Below are 14,063 nucleotides of genomic sequence, written 5' to 3' on the forward strand. Positions count from 1 at the left end.
AGAGAAAGACAAATACCATATGATTTGACTTATATGTGGAATCTAAAAAACAAATGAACAAAAAGCCAAAACAGACCTATAAATACAGACAACAAATGGATAGTTGTCAGAGGGGAAGAGGGTGGAGGGATGGGCAAAATGGGTGAAGAGGAGTGGAAGATACAGGCTTCCAGTTATGGAATGAATAAGTCATGGGGCTAATAGGTACAGCACAGGGAATATAGTCAATAGTACTGTAATAGCATTCTATGGTGACAGATGGTAGCTACACTTACGGTAGAGCACAACATAACACATAGACTTGATGAATATATTGTACACCTAAGACTAATGTCACATGTGTGACAACTATATCTTAAAAAAAAATTAATTAAAAATTCAAAAAAAAAAAAAAGAAAAAAACCTCTAAATTTAAGGGAAGAGGTTCAATGGCCCAGTTTGGATAGGATTCTAACTATTGAGTCAATCAACTGTGGCACCCAAGGGCAAAGTCATATTGTATAAAATGGTCATTCTCATAAAAAATGTGCATGCCAAAAGGGGATGTCCCTAGAAAAGTTGGAGGTAGGTCACACACACACAAAAAGTGTCTTATCGCAGAAGTGACAGTTACAACCATCTTTTTACATAGAATATATACTTTTAACTAAAATAACACCTATTACACAGGAATGCTAAATCACTACCCAAAACTTAAATCAAACTGAGGTTATTCTATAGACCACCAGAGTCTCAGTCTGCTACACTACTACATTTAAAGGTCTGGGCTCCATCTCTAATATGAAGACAAAAAAGGAAACCCAGAAGACAGGACACTGATGGAGAGGTGACTTGGGAATAAATAACCTCTGAATAAATATTGGTGTGGCCAATAGTTTCTGAGAAACTAGAAGAGTCCCCTCAAAATGGCCCTAGCCACATGTTCATTGGTCAGTCTGGGCATGTACTATAATCACTCTTCTAATCTGCAAAGAGCAGATGGTGACATCAGCTACTACAACACAAGGTTTGCTGCCATTGCAAAATTGGTTGCTGTAATAAGCACACATGGGAAAGAGCAGTGTTGAGATTATCACAAATGGGATTTTCAGGCCTATTCAAACTATCATTAAGATTTATCATTAAACTAGAATTTTGAGATGATGTCATTTCAGGAATTTGAAGTATTAAATGTCAAATTCTATACGTACCGATTTGCATGTATATGTACTCTTGCACCAAACTTTTTAGTTTACTGAAATATGCATTTCAACCAAAATATAAACTCTAAAAGTAAGGGCCTTATCTAAAACTTCTTTGGCTACAAATCTGCTTCTCCCCATGCCCCAGCTCACCACTTCTATGTAGCAATTATGCCTAGAATATTGCCTTGATCCAGGAATTGCTCAATTCATATTTATCCTAGATTTATGACATAAAACACTGTAGAATCCCCAGATGGTTGTGTGCAAGATAGATTGGGTAGTAGATGGAAAAAAAGACTAGATACGGCAAAATAAATTTGGCATAGCTTATTAGTCTACATGCATACTCTATAGTGTAATGGCAATGAATATGAAAAGAAAATTTTTTTCAAAAATATTATGAAGAAAAGGAATTGATAGCATTTAGAAATTGGAAAACAACATAAGAAATAAAAAGAAGTAAAGGCCAATGTGAGTTTTTAAGCTAGGAAAATTGAGGTAGATGAATGTGGAGGGGTATTTGGGGAAAGGATAAGTTTTAGGAGATAAAGAAATATTTAAATGAAAATATCTAATAATATTTTATTGCTTATGGTCATAACATCTTCCAAAGAAAGCAACACATTGAACATGCCTTGTCCTGAATATAGGATAAAATCCAGGCAAATTATCATCTGAAATGATAATCAATGCCATAAGGTCTTATGCTTAAAAAATCTGAAGCAAATTTTATCTACACTGTCACATCCTTTAAATTTACACATACAATGTGTAACTCATAATCTACCATAGTAAATAGATCTACAGTGGGTCTAGGGGAAAAAATCTGGAATTGGAGTTGAAAGTTTGGATTCTTAACTCTGCCACTAAATAGCTACGTGATGTTGGTCAAGTCATACATCCTTGCTAGATTCATTGTCCATCTATAAAAAAAGAGGATGTTTGCATAGATGCTCTTCAAATTTCCTTCCAGCTCTAAAATTCTAAGATTCTACTCTCTGTCTGGACTTGTAGACGTGGCTTTTAAGGTCTGCCATTCTGTTTTCACTTAATAGAAGGTTGTTGATTCAGTCTGACACCTAGAGGTATTTCAGAACTAGGACTCAATTCATAAGCAGAATAAACAACTTTGGCAGGGATGGTTTAGTAATTATCTTTTTGCCTACAGTAATCCAAAATGGCTATCAATTTGACCCAGCCCGTCATGAGTAGAGCAATAGATAATTTTGTAATATATCTTGACATTTTACCTACAATAATCTATCTTGGTACAACAATTTTATTCCCCGCGAGACATCTGGCAATGACAGTTTTGGTTGTCACAACTGGGAAGGGGTGCCACTAGCATTTTGTAGGGCAGAGGCCAGGGATTCTACTAAATATCCTACAATACACAGAAGAACCAACCCCTCCCCACCTGCGAAAAGAATTACCCACCCCAAAAGGCAGTAGTGCTGAGCTTAAGAAATCATTTCTCTTTTTCATCTTTTCTAAATCCATTACAAATTAGCAGAAACTTCATAGAATATAGCCATCTCATGGATGTCCTGCTCACAGTCTTACATTTCCAGCCTTACAAAGTTGAAGGCACACAACCCTGTTTGGCAAATAGAAACTAAGACTTGTAGGGGAAGCTAATGAATTTTTTCAGAAAGCACAATATAAATTAAGTGGCAGAGTTTTAAAAAATTAACTCTTAAAGGAAGCTTATAAAAATTGATTAACAAGTTAGTAGTGACTATTGAAAGAACATGCTTTCACATCTTTTAGAAAACTGCTTTAAATTATTATGAAAGCTTATACATATTCTGCATTAACATACATTCAAGTATTTCAGTGTTCTTTTTTCTCCTAATGTTCCATTTTCAGTTTCTTCACATTTGATTCACAATTATATTATCTGGAAAACAGAAAAAAGTGTGCAAGAGCAAACTTTGGCTGGTGTTAAAGCAATCTGTGTTACATGGCTCCATTTTTTCCTTTTTGTTATTATTTATTGGCATTTTGCCTGTGGCAAGACATAGGTTTTAAATGTGGACTTCATGATGTTGTGAGTCAATCTAGAGAAGGCAAAGTATTTCAAGGGCAACACAAAAGATAAGTATTTCTGAATTTTAATTTTAAGCATTTTAGCATACATGTGCAACAGAGGTTTATTTATTGAATTTGAAAAATTAATTCCTTACAGCCTTGAGTGTATTTTGCTTTGTCTGCCCCTGGGTTTGTACATATTGGTGTTTTCTTTTTTCCTTTTTAATATTTCAACAGGTGAATTTAGCAAGACGGCTGATGATGCTGTTTTACACCTAGAGGTCTTATGGAACCAGTACTGCATCCATAAGTGGAACAAACAACTTTGGGGGATGGTTTAATAATTGCCTTTGGTAGAACTTGTCACACATTCATTAAAAAGTCTAGGTGAGGCTGCTTCCTTGATCTTCATTACTTTTCAGTTGCCAAGCAAACAAACAAACAAAAATGCTTTCCTGAATGCTGTTTAGTTATCTAACCTAGAATATCTTTGACTAGGGTAGAAGTTACACATCTCAAATATCTCCACGTTTAGATGTTGGAACTTGGCAGACATTTGCTGGAATGTGTGACTAGTCTGCTTTTCTTGCTTTGGAAAGCATTTAAAGTAGTCTAGAATGTTAACCTTTATAGAATACCATCATGTTACAGTTTTCACTCTTAAAAATATTTTTGTTTCTTTGGTGAATAAAAAATATCATGTTGCCTAATTATCTTTGATGTAGGAAATGACTAGAGAATAATTAATATAAAAGATCATGATTTTTATTATTTAGGAAATGATAAGGGAATACTAAAGCTCTCTGGTTTATAATTACAGATATTTGAACTCATCTATCTTCTTTCCTCATTTAGTTTTATAACTAAATCTGAACTTAGGCTTGTAAAAGTGACAATATATATGAAGCCCACAGAAATGTATCTTGTATAGAAAGTAGACAGCAAGTATTCACTTTTGCCTGTCAAGGAAATGCCCATAAGAACTGTTGGTAGGCGTCTAAACGTGGAGGTAAGTAATAAGCACGTATTGACTACTGTTGAGATCAATATCAAGATTTGTTGACCCAAAGAGGTTAAAATTGACTGAAGAGTGGGACAATAAATCTTGTTATTGACTAGAAAGCAGAAGTCAATATATGTATTATTATAAACATTTTTCTTTTACTGTAGATGATAGGGGTGGAGTCATTTTTAAGACCTCAAATGCATATAAGCCACATGGTGTTTATACCATGGCAGTGGCCAACACAGGCTCCTTGGCTTACTAAAGATGTGTTTACTCAGATGACATCAATAACGTTCTTAGATCATTGTCGGTGGTGTCAACCATTCTTCTCCCTGTACTTCAGGTAGTTTCATCCTGATTAATTTCAAATTGAAATGTGGAATGTCCAAACTTGTATGATGAAATTTTGTTTGAAAGGGAAAAAAAGTAGAAAAAACACTTAATTTTTTTTTTCTCTAGAGTGTAGTCTAGGTGTTCTCCAGATCTCTGATTACTGCTCCCAGTGTGTGTGTGTGTGTGTGTGTGTGTGAGCACATGTGCACTCACATGCACATTCTGATTACTGCTCCCAGTGTGTATGTGTGTGTGTGTGTGTGAGCACACGCGCACTCACATGCACACATGTTTATGTGGACACATGCACATGTTCTTTGTGTCCGCTTAACATTCTTATATTTTCAGGTAACAGAAAGACTTCCTTCCAGGTTGCCCATTGCTAAGATGACTCTGCTCTTCAAATGAGATATTATATTTACTAGATAATCTAAAAGCATGTCAAGATAAAGACACTTTTTAAAAAGTATATTTAAAATTAAGTTTTCTGAAACCACAAAATATATGCAAGCAGGGTGTTACCAGGTCATTTTTGAGTTTTTTATTCACATCAACCACCCACTCACACATAAGCCATATAGAGATTTTATTTTACCATAGTTGAGAGAAGTGGAAATGGAAAATAATTTTCCATTGTTCCAAATAGCTCTCATGTTGATAAGAAATCAAACTCTGCACATCCAAGCTGAACAGAGCATGCTGGGTTACACTAAGTCTCTGTTTGTCTAGTAGCTTTGCCTGAACTGAGGTTTGTACACATGGATCATGAATGCATGAAATCCTGAAGGAATATTTGGCCAGGACATTGATGTTTTAGACTACTAACCCAAAATTCTCTTAAGCGATATGAATCCACACTCATACCTCTGTCCCCAGCCTCAAGGTAATAACAAAGGAAAAACTCATAAAGTTTCTTTCCTTTCTAACCAGCTCCCAAAAGATGGTACTTCATAAGGAATATTCAAATCCATAAATGCTCTGTAATCTGCAAGTTAGGAATGAAACATGAGAGATGCCTTCAATGTCTCACACTACAGGATGCCTCCAATTCCTCAATACACCCCATTGTGCCTCATGGCTGGAGAAAGCTCTGCACAACCCATTTCCTCCTTTAACTGTGAATTTCCTCGCTTCTATGGGTTTGGATTTTAATGGTTGAATTACATTTACATCTACTTGTGCATTTGACATCAGCAGCCAAGTTCCTGCCTAAAGCCTTTACTAACTTTGAGAACAAGTTTCTCATAAACAGCCTCATTTAGTTTATCTATATAAATTCACATAAGAGTTCTTAACTCCTAGGAAGCTCTGTGACACCTCTCTGTACTAAATGGCAGGTCTTCTTAGCTATCTGTTTAGGTACTTTACAATGAATCATAGCTCAAGACAAATTGGTAATTATGCTGAAATGATTCCAGAGCCACTGGAAATGTGGCAAAATGTTGGTTAACCAGAGGTATTGATCAACTGAATTAAGTCTTAGAACTCGTGGTCTTTAGTGAGAAGGAAATAGTTTTACAATGAGAACACACCCAAATGGTACCGAAGAGTCATCTATTATATAAAAGTATATTGATAATACTATAGAAACACATCCACATTCATACACCAAAATGTCTGCATTTCATCATAAATACGAGAAAGCACAGCATGAGGCAAGCATGTAGTTAGGGCATGGCTCTGAGTTACTACCCCACAAAAAAATTATGTTTTTAAGGGCGCCTGGCTGGTTCAGTCAGTTAAGCATCCAACTCTTGGTTTCGGCTCAAGTCATGATCCCATGGTTTGTGGGATGGAGCCCCATGTCAGGCTCCCAGCTCAGTGGGGAGTTTGCTTGAAGATTCTCTCCCTCTGCCTCACCCCCTGCTCTCACGCACGTTGCTCTCTCTTTCTCTCTCTCAAATAAACTTTTTAAATTATATTTTTAATCTAACAAACCCTATTATACAAATTCTTTGTATCTCCATAGGTATGTGAATTTTCTACAAAAATTAAGAAATTCCATTCTGACTCCTTACTAGTTCTAATTATTTTGATAATATACAATCTTGCCCTATGCCTCACACATATTCTGTACATTAAGATGAGAAAATGACATAACCTAAACCCCTTGTCTTCTCATAGTGACAGGTTTACAGGAGCCACCTGAACTTTCTCATTTGTCCTACTATTTAGTAATTTAGGTGGGGTAACAGACGTCTTTGAGTAGATGAAGGTCAAGGATATTCAGGTTATGAGACCAACTTTTTTTTTATGTTTTGATGCTCATGACATAATGAATATGACTCAGACCCTACATATCCCATTTGGTCACTAGAAATGATTTATTCAATTGGCTAAACCATATCTGTTGATACTCAATTTTTTTTTAAAGATTTTATTTATCTTTTTGTCAGAGAGAGAGTGCACACAAGCAGGGGCAGCAGCAGGCAGAGGGAGAGGGAAAAGCAGGCTCCCCGCTGAGCAGGGGGCCCGATGTGGGACTCGATCCCAGGACCCTGGGATCATGACCTCAGCTGAAGGCAGCCGCTTAACTGACTGAGCCACCCAGGCGTCCCGATACTCAATTTTGACTAAGAAATTATCCTGCATCACTGCTTAACATGATATAATTGTTTCATTGGTAGATAAGCATTTTTTTTTTAACTTGGAAGTTTAAAATTAATTCCAGAAATACTTAAGAGAACCAAAGACATAGTGTTAATATTTATGTGTTAAGGAAGCATGATTAACTTCTGAGTATTTATAATGTTTAAGATATTTTAGTTTATTAGAGAACACATAAAATTTGTGATTTAACTTAAAATGTGTAATTAAGCAATTAAGGTGTGTGAATTTAAGTAGAAATTTAATTTACTTTATATAGTAATTACAGTAAGCATGTAAAGTATTAAAACATTTAAGAGAACTTGAGGTTCACAGTATTTCCAGGTCTAATTTATTAGAGCCATTAGAGGTATTTTAAGTATTCTGGAAAGTTTGTTTTAATCACACATTTGAAGTTTCTAAATAAGAAGTCACATATATTTAATTTATAAATTTAGTTTAAAATGTTTGAAGGAGTTTAATTAACTTAGTTTATACATGGGTCTAAACATTAATCAAAGGTTTCATAAAAGTGATTGCTAAATTTGTTAGATTTACAAATACAAGATTATGAAAGAGCTAAGTTTTCAAATTTTTACAATAATTCAAATATATTTTTAACTAAACTCAACCTTTGAATAATCTTTCCTGTGCACAAAATCTGCCCTTGAAAATAATGACATTGACAAAGCAAAATAGGCATGTAAGAAGTAAAAAATTAACGCTGACAAAGGTAATGTGTAAGAAGATAAAGAAGCATTAAATTATTGCACTAGTAAAGAATTCCTACAACTACTGCCTACCACAAATGTCTTCAAATACTCTCAACTTCTGGCAAGTTTGATGGTATTCGTGCTGAGAAGCAGAACAGAGCAGTAGTCACAAAGTCAGGCCCTGGACTCAGATCTGTATGGTTTGTACCCAAGCTGCTCTGTGTACTAGCGGTGAAATTCTGGGTGAGTGCTAAACTTTCTAAGATTCACTTTCCTTATTTGAAAACTGAAAATATCAATAGTGCATAGTTATAAATTATTGAGAGAACTGAATGAGATAATGCTTACAAGTAGTCAGCAGAGTACCTGGCATCAAAATAAAGGCTAAATAAATGTTAATTAGTACTAGGAGAAGGAGGAATCTTCTCCTATAGGAACTACTCCTCTCACTCTGGTTTTTAAACAGATGCCCTTAGAAATAATTCATGATAATTGCAAATTCAGTGAAATCCTTTCTAGAAAGTTATGTACCTGGTAGTGGATAGAGAGAGGAAAGAACAACTTTTATTTTTTCTGTTGAATAATACACAATAATCACATAATAATACACAATAATCAAGAATTAAAAAGGATATTGTTTATCAACAATAAGCAACACTTGTCTTCTGATAAAAACTTACATATTCTTATAGCTTTATAAGTGCACTCAACAAGTTTATGACCTATTTAGTTTAGCCCCTGCCCAAGTGTACCATTATAAAATGAACTGAGAAAAGAATCGTATCAGTACTAAAAATTGTACATTTTAAAATATTTAATGCTGTACTATTTGTAATTGTAGGAAAGAATGGGAACCAATTTACCTTTATAACAATAACTAATTTACTAAATAAATGATAATACCTCTATAAATGGGTATGCTATTCAGCTTTTAAGATTAATTACGGAAACGTATTTATGTTATCAGGGAAATGCATTTAGAACATACTGATGAATGAATTTTACAAGCAAGTTGCAAAGCAATATATATATATATAATAGTTCATTTTTTGTTAAAAAAAGGGAGAACTATCCCTGTTTTACCTATATATACTATAAATAGCTGTAAAATATATAAATACAAAGAAACAATCAGTTCTATAAGATTACATGCATTGTTGGCAAAGATTTTAATATCCATGTCTGAGGTTGTGAAAAAGGTTATTTTTATTTATATACATACTTGTATAGTATAATACATAACAATATAATACACATTATATTGATATATATACATATAATACATATATACATAATATCACACACATATATACATAATATCATATACATAACAATACATAACAATATAATACATATTATAAAATATATATATTTTTTATATACATTATTTGCTAATAAAGGAATCACTACATTCAAACAGAAAAGTAATAGAACAGTTTCCACTGAAATGTTAAATGAGGAATCTTATTCTTGAAACTCTAAATAAATAAAAGTGCTAGCATATACAGAGAGATATATTTTTAGCCTCTTTATCTATTGACTAAAAGGGGGAACACTTTAGATTCTCCACAGAAATGATGCTGTGAAACATCCATGGCTATGTCATAAAAGACATTGTATCCTACACCTTGTTCTCTGTTGCATTACTTACCCATGGGAAAACCAATTGCCAGGTCATAAAGATACTCAAAAAAAACCATAAGCAGAAGTCAACATGTAAAGAAATAGAGGCCTCCTTCCAACAGCCAGCAAGGAGTTGAGGTCTCCAGCTAATAGTCAGCTGCTTTGGAAACAGATCCTCTCATCCCAGTCAAGCCTCCAGATGACTGCAACCCCAAACAACACCTTGACTGCAGCTCATGAGAAACCCTAAGCCAACTAAGCTACTCCTAGATTCCTGACACTCAGAAACTATGAGATATATATTGTTATTTTAAGCCTCAATTAAATTAAATTAAATTAAAGTAAAGTAAAAAATAAAAAATAAAATAAATAAAATAAAATTTGTGCACGGTCATACAAACATTATAGTTTGTAATTGAAAAAGAATGATTTCGATATATAGATTATACTGTTAACTGAAAAAGAATGATTTAGGTATAGGCATACACATATACAGGGTACAGAGCAAAGTACCAAATGACTCATACCAAACTAACATTGGTTACCTCAGTAATGTGCGAAAGAGAAGATTATAAGCTTTTTCTTAATATACATTAGTACTATTTGCATCATATGAAGATGATGTGTTACTTTTACAATTTTTAAAAATATAATAAACTAAAGAAAAGTGGGGGAAAATATCAGTAGCTGTATCTGGGTACTAGGATTTTGAATTTTTTTAAATTACTTTTTCTTTCTTTTTTGTGTCTAACTTTTGCAATGACCATAAATAAATTAGATATATAAATTTTAAAAGTCAAAAGTCCACTATAAAAGAACTTTGAAATGTAAACAAGAAACTATTGCTCTCAGCGGAGCTTCACTTGCCAACCTCATTGTAAAGTTTGCTCACAGTTCCATTTAAAATGGGAAACTCATCACATGCTTTTCATCAGAAGAGTTCAGAGTATTTCTAGTCTATGAAATGATTAATATTTAAAGCATTTTTTATTTCTGAAGTAGGCTTGAAGGGGAAGACAGTCAAGTACTATCCCTGGGAAATGCAGTCACAGAAAAGTGAAAAGGATCACCTAGGGCTATCCAATAAACTGGGAATAGGGCACACCTCTCCATGTCTGTGCCATCAGTTGACATCTTATTCCTACCAACACAAATTGGTACAATTGAAAGAAATATGTATACACTTAAACATATCTGGGATAAGACAAACAAACACAAAACCTCACTGGTCACTTTACATCAGTAAATTTTTTGTAGTTTGGCAGACAACATGCACAAGGTCCAGCAGCCATCACTTCGACAACAGGCTGATGACCCAGAATTCTGCTTATTCCATGGCAAACTACAGCCTTTACCTAGCAAACCACATGACAGGACTTAGTTGTCTCATGTTTCTATTTTCTGTCTTGGCAAAATTAGGTTTTTTTCCTAGTCAACTTAATGCACCAAACTGAACTTCAAAAACATAAGTATCTTGCATTTCTTTTTTTAAAAAATACTTTTAAAATATTTTATTTATTTGAGAGAGAGAGAAAGCACGCATAAGTGGGGAAAGGGGCAGAGGGAGAAGCAGACCCCCGCTGAGCAGGGAGCCCTACGTGGGGCTTGGTCCCAGGACCTTGGGACCATGACCGGAGCTGAAGGCAGACACTTAACAACTGAGCCACCCAGGCGCCCCTATACTTGCATTTTTTAAATGAAAAATTTGTTTTGAAGAAGGTGAGAGGACAGAATCATTAACCTTGATTATCTCTTCTGAGCCAAGATGTTTAATTCACAGCAGCAGCCACTAAAGTTAGGGGAAAGATATGAATAAGAAGGAAATGCATACATCCCAACCTCACTATAAAAATGTTCTTGAAATATCATGTCCTAACACATAAATATACCTTTAATGAAATCTTGTAGTTTTTTTCCCTAAAGATAGAAAGAAATCTGCTTTATTTCCTTCTTAATGGTTTCTTTGCTGAGGCTGATCCAAACTCATGTTCTTCTTAGGCTTCAATTGAAAAGCCTTTTTTGCTTTAGATGACAAATCACTTCCATATTTGTGATCTGTCTAATTCTCAGAAAAACATTTTAAAGTCGGTTATCAGCCCTCTTTAACAGAGGCAGCAGATGAAGTGCAAAGAAACGAGTGATTAATTCATAGGCATTCCATGCCATTGACAGGACTCAAAATTAGGTCCTCTCTGACTCTCTAAATGCTATATACTTTTTCTCCTCTGCATCTGCCTTCCATGCTACGGCCTCTGTTGCAGGCTTTGAAAGCTTCACAAGAATACCTCAGCCCTACTTTGCTTCTAAACACCACCCCCAAAGCCTAAAATGGGAAAGCCAACACATCAGAATTAGTGATTCTAATAAACATTGAGCTATAACACTGATTATTGGCAATCTGCCCACACCTTTGAAATGTGAGCAATTATTTAGTCTGCACCCATCACCTAAGAGAGGGGCTCATGGGAAACTAGTGACTCGTTCCATGACGAGTTTTGGCAAATAGAAAGGCCGAGGAAGCCTGCACATAATAATCAGGAGGTATTGACTTCTGCTGAGGTCAGGAACAAGATTTATTAACCTAAGAGATGAATATTGACTGAAAATTTGGACAGTTCCTCTTTTTCTTCCCAAAGACCTGGTAAATTACTCAGACTGCCATTCAGACACTAAAAACTTAGAGTTTTCCTCCAGTTTTATGTCCATCTTTAGTTATAGACCTCCTGGGGGAGGAGAATCTTTTACTATATTTTAGAGAGATATTTAAAATCCTGCTAATTATTGCTTCATATTTATCTATTCTAAGACTCATTGGCCAGAAGCCTTTTATTATACGGTAATAGGTTTTCACATCCTTAGGGCCTTTTTCCTATGGTCTTCAGTGTCTGGCTGTGAGTCCAAATTTCTATTCATCTCATATGATAGCTTCTATTCTTTCCCCCTCTAGTTTTCTCTCATTCCTAAGAAGTGGTTTGCCTCCTGTGGAAACCCCTCCTAGGCCTGCAAATTGTGCAAGTGATGCCTTGGGAAAGTTGTTCTGGAAGCCCCTTGTTGTGACATGCTTATCACTAAGTCAGAGCAAACTCTTTCCTCCTCAGATAAGTTATTCACAGATGCCTCAATCCAGAGGGCCTGGTTTGAACTGTTAAACATCCAGGTCTGTGTCCTTTTGCCCCATGGCTTGGAGTGGTTTGCATGTATCTTCAGATGTTGGTCAGATTTATTCTCTTCTCACTTTTGAGAACGCATAACAATCACCTCAGATAACCTGCTTTCCTTTTCAGATCCTTTTTCTCAATATTTCTTTTCTTTTCTTTTCTTGGAGATCTTCTCCTTTCAGTAAATTTAGAGGTACATCCCCACATTATATTAAAAGCTTCACAATTATAAATCTGTGAGGCTTCAAAAATGTACTCTACTCATTTAAATATACGCCTTCTTGATCAGAAAAATCAACATCTTCCACAGACTTTTCTTGCTAAGAATGAGTATGTTTAAAGCTCTTATCTCCTTGACTCCAATAAATTACTAAAAGTATTCATTCTACTTCGAAGTATCTTAGAAACATTTGTGGCATTAACACAGTGTACTGCAGATCTTGAAGTTTTATTGCTTTTCAGTTCTTTTTATTATTATATATTTAAACTCCAATCCCCCTTCTTTTCTTGAGATGACTGTGTTTTACCTGCATAGAAGTATGCCCATCTTCATATACATTTTCCTCCCCCATCTCATACCTTCAGAGACTGTTATGGATTTATAGCTGCAGGTATTACTAACATATTTTCTAATTCTTTTTTTTTTTAAGATTTTATTTATTTATTTGACAGAGACAGAGATAGCGAGAGCAGGAACACAAGCAGGGGGAGTGGGAGAGGGAGAAGCAGGCCTCCCCCCCGAGGAGGGAGCCTGATGTGGGACTCGATCCCAGGACTCTGGGATCATGACCTGAGCCGAAGGCAGACACTTAACGACTGAGGCACCCAGGCGCCCCATATTTTCTAATTCTTTCTGAGAGTTTCTACCATGCTTGGACATGACTGGAGCCCACAAGGCCCTGAGTCCAGTGTGATGCCAAGGTAGGACGTGGGAAATCTTGAGCAAGACCCTCTTTCTAGTAGTAGAGTTTTCTCAGCAAGTAGCATTTGAGTAAGTGACAACTGTGCTGTATCCTAAAATATGTTTTAAGTTGCACTGAGCTGAGGTTTATACAGCATTCCTTCTTGCTTCAATACTTTACATTGTGCTTGTGGCTACTAAGGTTGGAAAAACTGAGCTGAAGAAAGGGGTAACCTGGCCACCAGCTATAATGTATTTAATGTGCTCTCGCAAACTTGTGAATGGAGAATATCCCTAGACGCAAAAGAGATGATTCTCAGGGCTAACTTCACATAAGAGTCCTTGCTTGCCTCAGGAAATAGTTGGGGATAATCAACAGCAAGAAAGCCCTTGAAATTCTCTAAGAGATCCAAACAGGCTGAAAATCAACCAGTAGCCACAAGGTGGCGTAATCACATCGATGTCGTTCTTACTGCTCTGATTTCCCCATAGAAACCTTTTAATGTCAACTATCTGAGGACAAAGGTA

This window comes from Neomonachus schauinslandi, chromosome 4 (genome assembly GCF_002201575.2).
Source record: "Neomonachus schauinslandi chromosome 4, ASM220157v2, whole genome shotgun sequence".
In the NCBI taxonomy this organism is placed as follows: domain Eukaryota; kingdom Metazoa; phylum Chordata; class Mammalia; order Carnivora; family Phocidae; genus Neomonachus; species Neomonachus schauinslandi.